Source organism: Aegilops tauschii, chromosome 7 (assembly GCF_002575655.3).
Source record: "Aegilops tauschii subsp. strangulata cultivar AL8/78 chromosome 7, Aet v6.0, whole genome shotgun sequence".
NCBI classification, from domain to species: domain Eukaryota; kingdom Viridiplantae; phylum Streptophyta; class Magnoliopsida; order Poales; family Poaceae; genus Aegilops; species Aegilops tauschii.
Genome location: NC_053041.3, coordinates 291,936,832 through 291,954,537, shown reverse-complemented (window position 1 = coordinate 291,954,537; position 17,706 = coordinate 291,936,832).

Genomic DNA, 17,706 nt, shown 5'->3' with positions numbered 1-17,706 from the left:
ATTGTTGATCGGAAATGATACTGAATTTCTGAATAGCATAAAAGGATACTTGAATAAGAATTTTTCAATGAAAGACCTCGGTGAAGCTGCTTATATATTAGGCATCCATATCTATAGAGATAGATCAAGACGCTTAATTGGACTTTCACAAAGCACATACCTTGATAAAGTTTTGAAGAAGTTCGAAATGGATCAAGCGAAGAAAGGGTTCTTGCCTGTGTTACAAGGTGTGAAGTTGAGTCAGACTCAATGCCCGACCACTGCAGAAGATAGAGAGAAAATGAAAGTCATTCCCGATGCTTGAGCCATAGGTTCTATTATGTGTGCAATGCTGTGTACCAGACCTGATGTGTGCCTTGCTATTAGTTTAGCAGGGAGGTACCAAAGTAATCCAGGAGTGGATCACTAGACAGCGGTGAAGAACATCCTGAAATACCTGAAAAGGACTAAGGATATGTTTCTCGTTTATGGAGGTGACAAAGAGCTCGTCGTAAACGGTTACATCGATGCAAGCATTGGCATTGATCCGGATGACTCTAAGTCACAAACCGGATACGTATTTTTATTGAATGGTGGAGCTGTCAGTTGGTGCAGTTCCAAGAAGAGCGTCGTGGCGGGATCTATGTGTGAAGGAGAGTACATAGCTGCTTCGGAAGCAGCAAATGAAGGAGTCTGGATGAAGGAGTTCATATCCGATCTAGGTGTCATACCTAGTGCATCGGGTCCAATGAAAATCTTTTGCGATAATACTGGTGCAATTGCCTTGGCAAAGGAATCCAGATTTCACAAGAGAACCAAGCACATCAAGAGACGCGTCAATTCCATCCGCGATCAAGTCAAGGAGGGAGACATAGAGATTTGCAAGATACATACGGATCTGAATTTTGTAGACCCGTTGACTAAGACTCGCTCACGAGCAAAACATGATCAGCACCAAGACTCCATTACTGCGTAATCTAGATTATTGATTCTAGTGCAAGTGGGAGACTGAAGGAAATATGCCCTAGAGGCAATAATAAAGTTGTTATTTATATTTCCTTATATCATGATAAATGTTTATTATTCATGCTAGAATTGTATTAACCGGAAACTTAGTACATGTGTGAATACATAGACAAAACAGAGTGTCAGTAGTATGCCTCTACTTGACTAGCTTGTTAATCAAAGATGGTTAAGTTTCCTAACCATAGATATGAGTTGTCATTTGATGAACGGGATCACATCATTAGAGAATGATGTGATTGAATTGACCCATCCGTTAGCTTAACGCTATGATCGTTTAGTTTATTGTTATTGCTTTGTTCATAACTTATACATGTTCCTATGACTATGAGATTATGCAACCCCCGAATACCGGAGGAACACTTAGTGTGCTATCAAACGTCACAACGTAACTGGGTGATTGTAAATATGCTCTACAGGTGTCTCCGATGGTGTTTGTTGAGTTGGCATAGATCGATATTAGGATTTGTCACTCCGATTGCCGGAGAGGTATCTCAGGGCCCTCTCGGTGATGCACATCACTATAAGCCTTGCAAGCAGTGTGACTAATGAGTTAGTTACGTGATGATGCATTACAAAATGAGTAAAGAGACTTGCCGGTAATGAGATTGAACTAGGTATTGATATACTGACGATCGAATCTCGGGGAAGTAACATACCGATGACAAAGGGAACAACATATGTTGTTATGCGGTTTGACCGATAAAGATCTTCGTAGAATATGTAGGAACCAATATGAGCATCCAGGTTCCGCTATTGGTTATTGACCGGATATGAGTCTTGGTAATGTCTACATAGTTCTCGAACCCGTAGGGTCCGCACGCTTAACGTTCGATGACGATCGGTATTATGAGTTTATGTGTTTTGATGTACCGAAGATTTTTCGGAGTCCCAGATGTGATCACGGACATGACGAGGAGTCTCGAAATGGTTGAGACATAAAGATCGATATATTCGAAGGCTATGTTTGGACTCCGGAATGGTTCCGGATGAGTTCGGGCATTTTCTGGAGTACCGGGAGGTTACCGGAACACCCCGGGGAGTCAATGGGCCTTATTGGGCCTTAGTGAAAGAGAGGAGGAGGCGTCCAAGGTGGGTGCACACCCCCCCAAGCCCAATCCGAATTGGGAGGAGGGCCGGCACCCCCTTTCCTTATCTCCCTCTCCCTCTTCCTTCTTCTCCTACTCCAACTAGGGAAGGGGGGAAACCTACTCCAACTGGGAGTAGGACTCCCCCCTTGGGCGCGCCATGAGAGGGCCGGACCTCCCCTCCTCCACTCCTTTATATACGGGGAAGTGGGCACCCCATAGACACACAAGTTGATTGTTTAACCGTGTGCGGTGCCCCCGTCCATAGATTTCCACCTCGGTCATATCGTTGTAGTGCTTAGGCGAAGCCCTGCGTTGGTAACTTCATCAACACCGTCACCACGCCGTCGTGCTGACGAAACTATCCCTCGACCTCAGCTGGATCTAGAGTTCCTGGGACGCCACCGAGCTGAACATGTGCAGATCATAGAGGTGCTGTACTTTCGGTGCTAGGATCGTTCAGATAAGACATACGACTACATCAACCGCGTTGTCATAACGCTTCCTCTTTCGGTCTACGAGGGTACGTGGGCAACACTCTCCCCTCTCGTTGCTATGCATCACCTAGATAGATCTTGCGTGTGAGTAGGAATATTTTTGAAATTACTGCATTCCCAACTCATATAAGGCCTACTTGTGTCAAGTCCATTTAGGCCCACGGCCCATACGAGATGTGCCAATTCGGCCCGTCAATGGCCCGTTAACGATTTGACACCATTGCAGCCCATCGTCAGTTCGAGCCCGTTAGCAGCCCGCTATATATTTGGGCTCAATATCGGCCCGATGTGGTTTCGGCCTGTTAACGGCCCATTCAAGGGATGGGCCAAATTTCAAGATGTACATCTTTCGGCCTTTTAGCGACCCATTTAAGTGTTGGGCCAATTTCCGGCCCGATGTGTCTTTTAGCCTGTTGATGGCTCATAAGTGAGTTGGGACATTTGTAGGTGAACTTGAGTTTTGGCCTTTTAACGGCCCATGCTCTTCATGGTCCAATACCAGCCCGATTTCTCTTTCGGCCTACTAAAGGCCCACAACACAGTTGGGCAATTTACAACCCGACCTGACTTTCGGCCTCTTCGCAACCCATGCTCTTCGTGGTCCAGTATGAGCCCGCTGTCTGTTTCGGCCTGCTAAAAGCCCACAGTATAGTTGGCCATATGTAGCCCGACCTAGTATCAGCCTGTTAATGGCCCGTGAAATCAAATGGGCCCACCTGTTGCCCGCTTCGATGTCGGCCTGTTAACGACCCGGGAGGTAAGACGACCGACCATTAACTTTCGGCCTGGTAATGGCCCATTAACTTAATGGGCCCACTAAAGTTCGTACATGTCTTTAGGCCCAATTAGATAATTTGAGACCATTACGACGAGCAATTATGCACAGGACCAAAACCGATCAAGCAAAGGTATGGCATACAGGGAAAAACGTTGCACATCCAGCATATATTACAGGAAATTACATCCACTGGGCAATCAAAGATTGATGCCAGTGAAAATGAATGAACAGAACCTAACGATCTACAATGTCACAATCTGCAACCTCAGTGCGGATGACGCCCATAAGCATGTGGGCAAGTTCTTGCTGCTTTGCTACACTGTCTCTGAAAACATTGATCAGTTGTTGTTGCGCATGAATGTGCACCTCTGATTCCTCCACCATTTCCATCATTGCTTCAGCCATTAATTGGTGCACAAACATACATTTTTTCTATTGCATTCGAGACAGAGGAAATTGACCAGATTCGGATGGCGATTTTGGTAGGCTTGTATTACTGATAGTGGAGAGTGTCTCGACCACTGCATCATAACAAAAAATAAGAGGGGAATCGAACTGATTAATCAAGACTTATTGCCACATTACCTGGCCTAGATTTATTGAAAAGAAACAATGGGGTTTCCTTGCAGTTTTCAGACGTTGTCTTCTTATCTTCAATAGCCTACACCAAATTAACACACTAGCATTGCTATCATTGGCCAGGTCAAATAATAGGAAAGCAACATTGACACAACGAACGTTTGGGCAACCAGACCACACCAGCCTACACCAAATTAACACAATATTTCACAGCTATCATCAGCCAGGTAAGGTAATACAAAGCAACATTGACACAATGAATGGATTGGCAACCAGATCAGCACAACAATTCAGTAATGTGCATGATATGAGATAGTACCCTCATGCACCTCAGTATGCAAAACTACCAGGCAGTTTTCCTTACAAAAATCAACATTGTCGCCTTTAACATTTTGCTACAACTAATTTTAGATCAGATAATGGTTGGATTCACGCTGATTAACAAAATACATGCTGATGTAAAAGTATAGTGATATACAACAGGTACTTACATCAGCATTGGAGCACAGAGAATTCCCGCAAGATACTTTCCTCGAACACGATCCCAATGGAGGAAGTCTTCTATCGTTTAACATTATTTTCTAAAAGAGAGATGGGTAAGAAACATGTAGAAAATATTATCAGAATTCTATAAAATTTCATGATGCGAGGATACGCACATGCTTCTTAGAATGGAGTTGACATATTTTTGCTGGACTGGAGCGGACTAGTTCTTTGGCCACTGGAATCTGCTTATTATCACTGGGAGTTGGGTTTCTCTATGCTGGAGCAGTATCTATGAAAACTGGAGTTGGTTTATTATCTCCTGGCATTTGGATCTTTTGCAAAGACCTGGTTTGTAACCCTTCAGATTCTAACATAGCCGTCTTCCCCTTGCATGCCTTATATAGAAGAATGGTGCTTCAATTATAAAACATGCTACAACAGAGATGGAATAGGTACTGAAGAATAGAAAGGCATGACATATTGACATGTATTCCCTCCATCTGGAAATATATGGATGAGTCTAGGCGTATTTCAGTTCTAGATACATCCAGTTTTATCCATTTCTGCGACATGTAATCCGGACGGAGGAGTATGATGTAAGAGCTAGGGATACGACAGGACAACAGTGTAAAAAACACTACTTGAATGTAAAACTGTATGCTAGCAGAATACATACATAAAAACACTAAGGCAACATATGCCTGTATGATTGGGAAACTAAGATGGCATTGCAAGAGACCACTAGAACATCACTTCAATGTAAAAAAAGAACATGGTATGGTAGACAGATGAAGTACATACTGATGAATAACAATGCGCATAAGATATTGAGAAGCATGATGTCCAAACTAAGCAGATGTCATTGCGATAGAGTAGAATGACAGTACTTGAATTTGAAAACATGTTGTCATGAATGGAATAGGTACTAAAAAACAGGAAGGCATGCCATATTTACATGCATGATCAGCAGGCTAAGCACAAGGCATTGCAAGAGAGTAGATGCACTCCAGGACATTATATGCATGTTGTACCCATATCAAGGGCCAAGTTAGAGCAAGGACCTTGTGGGGTGAATAGGATTCATCATCTTTCTGCAAGTCTTGTGAAGAACTGCCTTTACATGTTCCATCATATTGGGTATCATTGACGTCAAGTTTGTTGGCCGTTACATTGCTCCGTGAGGTTCTTGTGGATAAATCAGTGTGTGCAATTATATCTCACATGCATGGAAGACAACTAGTAGTTAGATTTATGTAATGAGTGCCTGTAGGAGACGACATAAATAGTAGGACTGGGGTTAACTAGCAGCAACAGGTCTCAAAAACTAAAGGGAGAACACAGATGAAAGCTACAAAATATGTATCGTTTGTACTCGAGATTAACTAGATGGCACACAAAAGTATTAAAGAACAACATAGGTTATACTAGAAGTGGTATAATAGTATAATCACCAGCCTGTGGGATAGCATTGGCTGATGGATGATAACTATGGAACAGCGTTACTGTAGCGACCCGACCCAAATGGATCAAGTCTCTGTGCTTAAGTGTCATCCCTGGATCGGTATACTGACACACAGTACTCGAGGGTTTATAACAGAGTGCAATCACATGTATAAAGTAACGTAAATACTATGACCTCAATCCATATAGCGGAAGTAACAACAAAGTTGTGGAGTTCCCAACAATGCCAACGGCAAAGTTGAGTGTAGACATCTTAACCCTAATGAATCACTTACTCGTCGTAAGAATCCTGCAACATGAGACGTTGCAGCCATGTAGGTCAGTACATTGAATGTACTGGCAAATTCACACCATAGGATAATGATGAATAATAACTATTTCTATATGCATATTTGGCTGGTGGAGGCTCTAAGTTTAATTTTGCATAAAGCCAATTTTTCCCTACAACAAAGGAATACATTTTATTTTTCTACCAAGTTGATGCCGTTATTGAGAAGCTTCCTCCAACTCAATCCCAAAATTATTAATAACCCAACAATAATAATTCAAATACCAGATACTCAAAATGTCCATAACCAGGGACACGACTAATCATGATTAGTTTGTACACTCTCTAGAGGTTTGCACACTTATCCCCACAAGACTCGACCTCCTCCGTTGAATTTCTCGCACTACAAGATGTTTGAGAAACGGATGATCGAGACACAGTCTTTCTAAAGCATTAACTCTTTACTCTGGGTAGACAGTACCACCTACATTCCCCTACATCTGCTAGCCTACCACTGAAAGAGGTCACGCAACATACTCAACTAAGCCAGAGCCCATAATGGCTTGTGGCTGCACACGAAAGTTTCTAGCATGAATAATCTTATGATCCCTTTGAGCCTGGGCGGCATTCCATAGGGTGATCACACGGGTACTCCGGGATTCCCTTGGGCAAGCACTGGGTTCTCCAGGTGCTCGGGCAAACCACTGGGTGCTCCAAGGTGCCCCAACCAATCCACCCAGATGTGTATTAAAGTAGCCACCTTAAGTTTCCCTTGGTTAATATTACTCTCACAACTTTCATGAATCTCACATACCTATCCACGTCTATGAGCATGGCTAAGCAATAAGGGCATAACGTATAATCCCGGGGTGATCAAAGGTAATAGGTTCCTATCTCATCAACTACAATCTTACTGGGTATGAAACATATGATCAAAGTGTGAACTTGCCTTATGCTGTTGATGAAGATCCTTCGCACTCATAATTCCTGATAGTTCTACTCGTCACACTCCATTCAATCTATCGTAAGCAAGCAATTATAACCACACATAAGCAATCACTCAAAAGATCCAAAAGAACGAAGAAAAATATTTCGAAAAACTTCAAAATCATCAAATAAAACTCACGGACATAAACATACTTTTAATAGCATTAAAATTATGTGGATTAGTTCTTAACAGAAAGTTTAGATCAAGAGCTTCAATTTGCAAAAAGAATCAATTAAATCGGAGTTATAAAACCGAAGTTATAGCGAAAACAAGTTTGAATTTGAATCTTATCTAATTCAAAATTTCAAATTTCAAAGAGTTGATTTAATATGTTCTCTAGATAGAGGTGATCAAAACGAAGAAATTGGCGTTGGTTTCGTTGGATTTGACCAAACGGTGTAAAAGTTGGGATCATTTGAAGATCAGGGGCTAATCTGTAAGAAAAGTAATTACGGATAGGTCCCTTGCAGAAAACTAAACTAAAAGAAAAATCTAACGAACGAACCTTCGCTACAGAACCTAACGAACGAAAGCGTTCACTAATAGATCTAAACGAATGAACGTTCGCTAATTAAACTAACCTAATAAAATAAACGGATCTAAAAAGAAAAACCGAAACTAAAAAAAAACGAGGCGGGTTGTCAACGGTTATACCGGTTCGCGGAGAAAAACTGACGGCGGCAGTTCGGATCGGATCGGGCTAACGGCGGCGGCCGCTCCGGCGAGGCTTCGGCGTCAGCGGGGCGGCAAGGGCAGTGGCGGCGGCGGCGACGCGGCTCGGCAGCGGGCGGCGGCTTTTGCGGGCGGCGGGAGGCGCGGCTTGAGGCGGCGGGGTTAATGAGGAGGAGGGGCCGGGGCCTCGGCCTTATAAAGGGCCGGGGTGGGGCGGTGGCTTAGAGGAGGGCGCAAGGCGGCGGCACAGGCGGAGTCCGGTGCGGCCATGGGCATGACAGCGTGCTGGCTCGGGAGACCGTCCCGAGCTCGGGGACGACGCGCTGGGCCGGCTGGGCTTCGGCACAGTCGGTCCAAAGTTTCTTTTTTTTAATAATTTTACAGACAACAAAATATAATAAAACGATATAAAATAAAAATATACTATAGGCATATAATATATCAAAAAATTAGAAAAAGATTTTCTACAACATGAACATTTTTTGAGCGTCAAATAAATTCCACAAAAATTTAATAAAGCAAAGAGTGCTACTGATTTATTTTAAAACCAAATAAAAATATTTTAAAATACCAAAATAATTTCAAATATTATTTCTCTCCAATTTCTAATGTAGGGAATCATTTTACCCTATTTTCCATATAATTTATTTTTGGAGAAAAATAATTTGAATAAAAACCAAATAACTCCAAATTGAAAATCATTTCAAAGTACCTTCAAAGGGACTTTAAATTTGATTCTTTTAAACTTCCAACTCTAATTTCATACGATTTGAAGAAGTCATTTTATCTTCTCTCATGAAAATCATTGAGTTGCTTAAAGTTCTTCAATTTTGTAGAAAATTTCCAAATGAAATTCAAATATTTTCAGAAACCCCTTTTCATTTTAAATGGAAGAAGTCATGTCATCTTCTCTCTAGGGTTTTGTATTTGAAAAGAATTTGAATTCATGGAGATCATAAATGCAAGGTGAAAGTTTTGGCAAAGTCCTTTTATTCCCTCTCATTTAACTTTCAAAAAATTTCTAATTTCACTCAATTTCACACAAGCAACTACACCACAATCAAGCAATCAACCAAAACTATTTATTTAATATAACATTCCAAAATTTTGAATTTTGGGATGTTACAAACCTACCACCCTTAAAATGAATCTCACCCTCGAGATTCGGAGAGGCTAGCAAGAAATAGGTTAGGTTCGGGGTCTTCTAAAAATCCATCGATCATCATAGGGAATCTCGGATGCTACCACCCTTAAAAGCATTGTTACGGTTCCATCAAATCTCATATACTCCATCCTTATTGTTGGCAGTGTCGATCTTCTCAGATCCTCAGGAAAATTCCTACTTTGGGCTCTTCCGATAGTGGCATAACCTTTTCCTCAATTCTTCTGTCCTTTCATCTTAGTAAGGTCCTTCTGCGACTAGGTCTTCTTAGCTGACAGGTCTGGCGCCAATCCTAAACAACTATTGATATCTCGTGGTGGTCAGCAATTTATGGTTTCTCCTGCAGGAAATGGGTCTGGTTTTCATTCTCACCGTATGACCTATGATTGGCAACAACTGCCTTGTACAAGGGGAAATAATTCATACCATTCTAAGGTTCAAACAAGGTTTTGATCGTCGTCGCTCTACTATGGTTAAGTCACTCAGATTTACCATCCCATATAGCAAGGCGAATAATAAGAGTAAGTCGGTATGGTGATCAATCCATCCCGCACCCAAATCATTACCTTGTATATGGTTTAGAGAATATCGCATTCTAACACTCGGTCATCCTCACAAGCATTGCAGAATTTCTCTTGTCGACGAACTAAGTTCGGAAAAATCCATTGATTCTACAAGCCAAACAAACATCTATCGTTTCTTCACAACTCTCAGGTTTTACGTTACTCCTATAAGATCGTGTGTTGCTAAAGTCGTAAGTTCTTACAGGATTTTCCTTCAGAAAGAGTGTGCTTGCTTCTTGGCAGGTCTTGGGGCCTGTGGGTTATGGCCCATCTCATCACTTGTAAACCTTGAACTCATCATTGGGGGCAACTAATCATTTATCCAACACCCAGCTTCCTAGTATTCTTAAACCATCCAATTGTACTGTCTCCCTTCCTTCTATTGGTACCAAACTAAGACGTGATTACTCAGACTCATCATGGAGTTAAAATGGCTCCATATTACCAACATTATACCTCCTTTATATCCAATAGTACTTCATCCCTTCATATTCTTGGGGTATCCCACATATCGAGATAAAACTCATACTTATTTTGTTCGAAGTGCACTTCGTGGAATATCATCATCTTTTCCAGGGGTCAAGTGTCCTCACAGGGTACTACCACCCTTGAAATGAACAAATTCATCCTTAGCCAATATTTCTCATATCTTCGAAAATGGTCAAAATCTTTCTTCATAGAGTAACAACTCATAAAATTTAATGTAGGAAATCATGACAGATCAACTTTATTGATTTCATGAGTTTATTACAATCTCTTGCGTTTTCCATTACAAACCTCAATTCAACACCTCAATATAAAAGAATTGTTCCCACTGCTACTAATATATTTCTCACAGACTCAACTATTTAACACGAATATCCTCATTGGGACAATCTCGGGCAAAGTGCCCTGCTTCATTATAGCGGAAACATATTACTTTTGACTAGTCTTGAGGTTTCCTTGTGATTACATAGCCTCCTTGGGTCCTCGGCTTCCTTTTTGGGCAACCGCTAAAGTAGTGCCCCGAATCTTTGCACCTAAAACATGTGATATGACTCAGGTCCTTCTTTGTAGAAATTTGGTTCTTCCTGGGATCCAATCTATTTCTCTTCCTGGACTTTTCTGTGCCAATCAGGGTTTCTACTTCCTGTGGGTCATACTCTACTTCCACTATCGGGAATGCTACTAGATCCCCCTTCAGGCAATTTTGGGAGATGTGTTCTTTTTCTCCACATGAATAGCAAGACTTGGTGCAGGGTTTAATTGGGTATTCTTCGGGTGTGTCCTCCACCTCTTCCTTCATCACAGGTTCTTCTAATATTTCCATGAGGCCTCCTTTCATTGCTTCTTTCTTCCGCTTGATGGTTCTTTGTACCATAGGGTAAATGTGACACTAAGCAGGATAGTGGGTAGTCCCTTCACACAAGAAACAAGTAACCTGCCTAGTTGGGCATTCTTCAGCTGGGTGACTTTCTTCACAATGAGGACATTCGTCCTTGTGTTCTTTATGGTTGTGTCCTATTTCTCCACAAAGCTTGCATGCACAAGGTTTCTGCATATCATTTCCATAAGGCTTCAACTTCTGGGACACAAGCCAAGACTTTAGCAGAGTCAACTTAAATTCTTTCCAAGTGGTTACTGTCGGTGTCAAAACCGGCGGATCTCGAGTAGGGGGTCCCGAACTATGCGTCTAAGGTTGGTGGTAACAGGAGACGGGTTACACAATGTTTACCCAGGTTCGGGCCCTTTCTATGGAGGAAATACCCTACTTCCTGATTGATTGATCTTGATGAATATGAGTATTACAAGAGTTGATCTACCACGAGATCGTAATGGCTAAAACCCTAGAAGCCTAGCCTATCTGACTATTATTATGAGTATTCGGCTCTACAGGCCTAACTCCCCGGTTTATATAGACACCGGAGGGATCTAGGGTTACATAACGTCGGTTACAGAGAAAGGAATCTTCATATTCGGTCGCCAAGCTTGCCTTCCACACCAAGGAGAGTCCCATCCGGACACGGGTAGAGTCTTCGGTCTTTGTATCTTCACAGCCCATCAGTCCGGCCCATGGCCAACAGGCCGGACGCCCGAGGACCCCTTAGTCCGGGACTCCCTCAATAGCAAACCAGGCTTCAATGATGAGGTGTCCAGTGTGCAGATTGTCTTCGGCATTGCAAGGCGGGTTCCCTTCTCCGAATACTCCAAGATAGTCTTCGGACGCAACGAACGTGTCCGGATCTGCAACACAAGTACCACACACAACCGCAGAGAGTATAATATTTCACGAGTCCAATCCACTAACAACTTTCTGCAGTGTGATGCCACGTCACCACCCGGTCATTATTTTGAACCGTCTCTTGGCTTGATGCTCCATGTTCTGAGACGCGGTTTTATTGGCACGTCTTGTCAAAGCAGAGATCATGTCCCCTTATTACGGGATTCTTATCAACACGGACGTGGGTAATCCAACCGTATTTTTGGTACGATTCCTTGGGAATAGGCAAGTTTTAAGGCCTCGGAGGAGACGTTCGATATTCACAGTCTTTATAAAGGGGTACAGATCTGCCTTTCTCCATGCTTGCTTCTTCCTTAACGTTTCCTACCTCGAGTTCCAACACCCAAGGTTTGACTTCATGGCCTCACGCTCCCCAATCATGTCCGGATCCAGCCCACAGGGCCGATGGGTGGCTTCTTCTATTACAGAGGAGGACATTGCGAAGCTTCGTGCGGCCAGATACCTGACCGCGGAGATCCCCCACAGGCTTCCTGCTCGAGGACAGGTTATTCCTGCTCCCAGATCCGGCGAGAGGGTTGTATTCATCTCCCAATTCCTCCGCGGGCTAGGATTCTCTCTTCATCCCTTCGTCCGGGGGCTCATGTTTTACTACGGACTAGATTTTCATGATCTAGCCCCAGATTCTTTTCTTCACATCTCCATGTTCATTATCACGTGCGAGGCCTCTCTTCGTATCCCCCCACACTTCGGCTTATGGCTCAAGACCTTTAGTGTGAAGCCGAAGGTAGTCGACGGGGAAAAGCGGAGTGCGGAGGTGCCACAGTAAGCAAGCTTACCAATGCTCCCTCGCCACAAGGCTCTTTCACCGAAACCACCAACCTATGTCAATGGGAGTGATTTTACGTCACTGAACCCCACGGTACCATGTGGGCAGCTATACCAGCGTTTCAATCTGGCCCTCCATTACAGCTTACATCATGGATCAACAAGGGGATGTACTGGGGATCAATTGACGAAGTGCAGACTCTACAGAGCCGCATCCGGAGCCTCCTTGAGAAGGACATCGGTCTTATCAACGTGATTCAAGTAATGTTGGTCCGCCGAGTCCTGCTGTGCCAGCGACGGCCTCTCCGTATGTGGGAATTTAATCCAGAAGGACCACGGACCCTCCAACACTTCTTCGACGCTACGCACAAAGGAATATTGAAGTTGTTTTTCGGGAATCGAAAACAGTGGCCAGACACTACCGAGGACATCGGCCATGACTGCAACCATCCGGATACATCGGTAAGTGCTCGACGCCCGAACACTTTTTAGGTATGCCGTAATACAATACTGAGCAAACTATCTTGTTCCAGGGCTGGATAAAGAAAGCGGAGCGAATTAGGTGATCGGACCCCCTTCCCGAAGACTTGGCGGATCCCGTACTAACAAGGATGCTGGCCCCGGCACCGTACCAGATGCCTGTGAAGGAGGACAAGGCGGAGAGCGGGAGGACCAAAGGTGGCCTCCATCCGGAAGGTATATCAGACACTATGTCCAGGGAGATAAAAATCCCATCGCCCGAAGACGAAAGTAAAGGAGAAGCCAACATCTCTTCTCCCCATGGTAAGAAAAGGGCTGCCTCCGAAGGTTGGGAGGAAAAGGCTCCTAAGCGAGGCAAGATGCCCCTTCCGGGCGGCTCGGGTGTAACACCCATGATGCGGCTATATCTCCCACGTGTCGAGGCATGACTTAGAGGCATAACCGCATTGTGGTTTTGTCGCAAGAAGGGTCATCTTCACACAATCCCATGTAATGAACAAGAATGGGATAAAGAGTTGGCTTACAATCGCCACTTCACACAATACATAAATATAATCCATACATCATCCAAAATACACACATAGACCGACTACGGTCAAGATCCAAATGAAAATAAGATAACCCCAAATGCTAGATCCCCGATCGTCCCAACTGGGCTCCACTACTGATCATCAGGAAAAGACACATAGTAACGACGACGTTCCTCATCGAACTCCCACTTGAGGTCGATCCCATCATCTGCACTGGCATCGTCGGCACCTGCAACTGTTTTGGTAGAATCTGTGAGTCACGAGGACTCAACAATCTCACACCCGCGAGATCAAGACTATTTAAGCTTATAGGAAAGGATGGTGTAATGAGGTGGAGCTGCAGCAGGCAACAAGCATATATGGTGGCTAACGTACACAAAAGAGAGCGAGAAGAGAAGCAACGGAACGGTCGTCATATAGCAATGACGAAGAAGTGATCCTGAACTCCTACTTACGTCATTCAAAACTCAAACCGTGTTCACTTCCCGGACTCCGCCGAGAAGAGACCATCACGGCTACACACGCAATTGGTGTATATTAATTGGGTCAAGTGACCAGTTCTCCACAACCGGACATTAACAAATTCCCATCTGCCTGATAACCGCGGGCATGGCTTTCGAAAGATAATACCCTGCAGGGGTGTCCCAACTTAGCCCATCATAAGCTCTCACGGTCAACGAAGGATAAACCTTCTCCTGGAAAGACCCGATCAGTCTCGGAATCCCGGTTTACAAGACATTTCGACAATGGTAAAACAAGACCAGCAAAGCCGCCCGAATGTGCCGACAAATCCCGATAGGAGCTGCACATATCTCGTTCTCAGGGCACACCGGATAAACACTACTTACAACTAAAACCAATCCTCGAGTTTCCCCAAGGTGGCGCTGCAAGTGGCTCTAGTTTGGACCAGCACTCAGAGGAACACTGGCCCGGGGGTTTAAATAAGATGACCCTTGGGCTCGCCAAAACCTGGGGGAAAAGGCTTAGATGGCAAATGGTAAAACCTAAGTTGGGCCTTGCTGGAGGAGTTTTATTCAAGGCGCACTGTCAAGGGGGTCCCATAAATCACCCAACCGCGTAAGGAACGCAAACTCAAGGAACATAATACCGGTATGATAGAAACTAGGGCGGCAAGAGTGGAACAAAACACCAGGCATAAGGCTGAGCCTTCCACCCTTTACCAAATATATAGATGCATTAATTAAATAAGAGATATTGTGATATCCCAACATATCCATGTTCCAACATGGAACAAACTTCAACTTCACCTGCAACTAGCAACACTATAAGAAGGGCTGAGCAAAAGCGGTAACTTAGCCAAACAACGGTTTGCTAGGAAAAGGATGGTTAGAGGCTGGCATGGCAATATGGGAGGCATGATATAGCAAGTGATAGGTAGCGCAACATGGCAATAGAGCGAACAACTAGCAAAGCAAAGATAGAAATGATTTTGAGGGGTGGTCATCTTGCCTGCAAGGTTCTCAGAGTTGTCGAAAGCTTGATCCTCATAAGCGTACTCAACAGGTTCCTCATTCATGAACTCGTCTCCCGGCTCTACACAAGACAAGAACACAAGCAATGGAACCACAATCAATCACGAGAAATGCACAAGCAACACGATGCAAAACATGTATGATATGCGATGCATATGCGTGCTCCGGAAGGAAAATTATGAACAAGGCAGTAACTTGGCAAACCAAGCATGCCACTAGAAAGATGAGATGATTTCGGTCGAAATCGATATAAAGATCACCGGAAACGGATGCACGGTTTGCAAATGGCAAGCAAAACAAGAATGACACGAATCTGTGATTAACAGCATGATAGCACTTAAAATGCAACAAGTAACAATGCTACGGCACTCCAACGTAGCAACAAAGAATATGGCAGTAATTTACAGGAGATGCTTGACAAAAGATGAACACTGAGCTACGGCTAGATCACACCACAGCAGGTTCAAACAAGCATGGCAAAAGTGCAAAAGATAACAGGTTCACAGACTTGGTGAAATTACTGGACATGTCTGAAACAGCATCAGGTAGCAATGTTCAGAGCACGAAAATAACATAGTAAAGAAACTTAACATGGCAAAACAAGGCATGGAAGTGTTCTATTAAATGCATATGACAAAAGTTCCTTACTGACCATAAGCCAAAAAGGACCAGAAGATATGATGGCAACCATGTAAACATAGAAAATTTCGTTATCAGGTTTCAGACTTGGCAGAAAACAGAGCATGGCAGAAATAATAATATGAAGGCATCTTGGTGAGCTTGATGCACTCACCACAGAGCAACGCATGACAAAACAAGCATACCTACAGCAAGATGGCAAGTTTATGAAGCTATCCATGGCAAGAAAAAATACATAGCATGTATGGATCAACTACAATAAGCTTTGCAAAATTGAATAACACGTAAACAATCTGCCAGAAATATTTTATCGCAAAAGTAGAGCAAGATTGAGTCATGCTATGGCACTCCATAATTGCAAAAAGGGCAGGAATGGATCAATTACAACAATAGCTACAAAACATCCGTACTGAACATCTCCAAAATATGCATGGATCTCTCTGTATCATCAAGCTTTCATGGCAACAAAATAACAGCAGACAAAGACAGAGAAATCACCAAGTCCCTAAAATCAGAAACATTACGGGGCCTAGTTTGCATGCTTGTGCTAGTCACCAGAGAGATCACAAAAATACATGGCATACACCACTGGAAAGATCGCATGGCATACAACAAAACACATGTAGAGCTCATGCCCATAAGATGCACAGATTAAATGATACAAAAATAACAAATCCTCAAGTTCTGCTAAGTAACAGCAGACAACAGCAACTAGCACTCTTGCACCAGAGATGTGGGCATCAAGATGGACTCAAATGAACATGGTGCAATTGAACAAAATGTACAGCATTACGAGACGAACATTTCGATATATGACACGCGCGAAACGGAGCTATATGCAGAGAGTTATGATGCTCTGAACAGGTGCACATAATGTCAAACTTTTAGGACTTACAGAAAAAAACGGGGGAGGGGAAGGTCAACGCACGGCAGATCTACATCGGCTGGAGCTCGGGGACGCCGGACTTGGGGCTATTGCCGGCGGTCGAGGGCGACGCTGGCCGGGGACGGCGGGGCCGCGGCGAGAGGAGGCGACGGCGGCGGCGGAGCAGCGCGCGGAGGCGGGGCCGGCGATGGCGGCGGCGACGGCCGGTGCCGGGCGCGGCGGCGCCGGCGGGAGGCGAAGGCGGCGGGGCGCTGCAGGAGGCGCGCGGGTGGCGGGGCGTCGGGGCCGGGAGGGCCAGCTGCGGGCCGGGCGGGCCGCAGCGGTGGGAGAGCCGGCGGGTGACGTGGCGCCGCAGGATTGGTCGGAGGGCGGCGGCGGGTTCGTCCGGCGGCGGTACGGACACGTTCGCCCGCGGAGAGGGGAAGGGGACTAGGGTTGGACTGCGAATGTAAATCGGGAGAGATGCAAATATATAGGTAGAGGGAGCTAGGAGAGTCCAAATGAGGTGCGGTTTCGCCCACACGATCGTGATCGAACGACCTACAGCATGGAAGAGAGTTTGGTGGGTTTTGGGCTGTTTAGAGAGGGGGTTTTGCTGCAACACACAGAAGGCATCTGCGGTTACCCGGTTAACCGTTGGAGTACCAAACGACCTCCAAATGGAACGAAACTTGACCGGTGGTCTCCGGGTAGTATACCAAGGCCACATGACAAGCCTCGGTCCATTCCGAGAATGTTTGACGCCCTCTCACGAAAGAAAACAAGAGGGGTGCACCGGAGGAGATGGGAGCGCCGGATTGCAAAACGGACAACGAGGAAAATGCTCGGATGCATGAGACGAACACGTATGCAAATGCAATGCACATGATGACATGATATGAAATGCATGACATGGACAAAATGCAAAACGAAAGACAAAACCCGACCATGAAGGGAATATCTTAACACATAGCCGAAAATGGCAAGAGTTGGAGTTACAAATATGGAAAGTTACATCCGGGGTGTTACAACACTCCACCACTATGAGAGGATCTCGTCCCGAGATCTAGAACTGAAAGAACTCCGGATATTCGGAACGGAGGTGGTCC